The sequence below is a fragment of the Dipodomys ordii genome, unplaced genomic scaffold, assembly GCF_000151885.1.
Source record: "Dipodomys ordii isolate 6190 unplaced genomic scaffold, Dord_2.0 Scaffold3664, whole genome shotgun sequence".
Taxonomy (NCBI): Eukaryota; Metazoa; Chordata; class Mammalia; order Rodentia; family Heteromyidae; genus Dipodomys; species Dipodomys ordii.
This window is the reverse complement of record NW_012270879.1, coordinates 4047-5812: the sequence shown is the minus strand read 5'-3', so window position 1 is coordinate 5812 and position 1766 is coordinate 4047. Positions and strand designations below refer to the sequence as shown.

The 1766-nt window shown below is 38.8% G+C and overlaps 1 pseudogene; it reads left to right on the top strand.

Moving 5' to 3' along the window:
• Positions 1–636: 636 nt before the first annotated feature.
• Positions 637–1007, top strand: LOC106002140 (annotated as a pseudogene).
• Positions 1008–1766: the final 759 nt, after the last annotated feature.

Genomic DNA, 1766 nt, shown 5'->3' with positions numbered 1-1766 from the left:
CAGCCCCTGCATTATCTTTTTAAAGCATTCCTGAAAGGTAGGCAAGAAATGTTCCTCAAAGGGAATCATTCTACTCCTGCATTTCCTTGGAGGACCAAGCATTAGCCATAAGGCATACCAACAAACAGTTAGGTACATTAGCATCCCCATGACAAAGGATAGTCAAGGTGCATGCCCTGATCAACTTTTTTCTTCTCTCAGTTAAATCAATTTAATTTTATCTAGGGAACCCAAAGCAGTATCAAAAAAGTCTTGAAAATGTGAATACTGTTTGAAGACAGAACGGACAGCTACAAAGGAGGACTAGCTTGGAAAGAATTCCCAGAGAATCTTGGTTTCCTTTTCTAAATAGGGGGTGGGTATGAGGTTGAAAATGGAGAGGAAATACAGATGAAAATATTGCCCATGAAAAATATTATTCCAGAGCCAAAGATGGCTGCGGCCAGGCAAATGGAGCAAAGGTGGTAGTGAGACCCGAGTGGCCCAGGAGGAAACCCAGAGCCGGCTGCTGGGAGGTTCAAGATGGATCATAAACCAGATGATACTCTCAAGAAAAACTTAGTTTTTGATATCATAACCAGAAAAATTAACCAACTTCCAGAAGCAGATAGGCTTCAGTGGCATCTGGCTTACCAGTGGCAGTAATCCCATTTTTGACAGCTAATGTGGCTTATAAAGGTTTTGTAAGTTTACCTTTGAGTACAGGTAATTTGAGTTATGAAACCTGTACTGTGACACGGGGTGGACTGATTGGTTTAGTTGTGGGTAGTCTGTACCCTATTATCTTGGCTATTCCTGTAAATGGTGGTCTAGCAGCCAGGTACGGATCAGCGCTGCTACCAGATAAAGCAAATATCTTAACTTACTGGATCAGGATTTCTAAGCCTGTCTTTAGAAAAATGTTATTTCCCATTTTACTTCAGACTGCATTTGCAGCATACCTTGGATCTAGACAATATAAGCTAAAGGCTCTTCAGTTACCTGAGCCTGACCTAAAAATGACTTAAAACAAATAAAATAAATTGGTGAAAATTTAAAAAAAAGAAAAATATTATTCCAGGACATAAAGGAACTGGCAAGAAAAGAGATTGAAGATACATTCCTATCTGAAGAATTAACATAGTAGATTATCTTATACACATTTAAATTATGTGCATTACATCTTATTATAGTAATATGTGCTATCATAATGCATAATAATGTGTATATGAATTCTAGTAATAAAATGTGTAACCCACAGACAATAACTTTACAGAAAGATCTGGAGCACAGACTTTTACTGAATTAATAAGTTCAAATCTTGTCTTTCTTCTTCCTACCTTAAGAAAACATCAACTGGGATTTAGTTTTAAAACTCTGCAAATCGAACAGTTTACGTTTAGCCAAGGTGAAGTTTACCTGGGCTATTAACTAGCTGTAAACTATTATCTAGATGTTGCCTCTGTCTTCTGGGGACCTGGAGGTAATGAAGATAGGTGTGATGTTCAGAAGCTTGGCATCTGAGGCACCCTTTCCTCTGGAGAATCTGAGAGAACACTCCAATTATGAGAAGAGAGGAGAAGACGCTGCCCCTTGGTGGAGATGGATGGAAGAAGAATGTGTCTGCTCATTTGAAGTTACATAGATTTTCGGTTCAACTCAAAACCCCAATATCATCATTGATAAAACGCAAGAAACATCTACCTCGCAGTAGTTGTTTTAAAGGTGCTAGGTAAAGAACAGAAGTCCCTCAAAAATACTTTCTGTCCCCTCACCTCTCCCCTCCC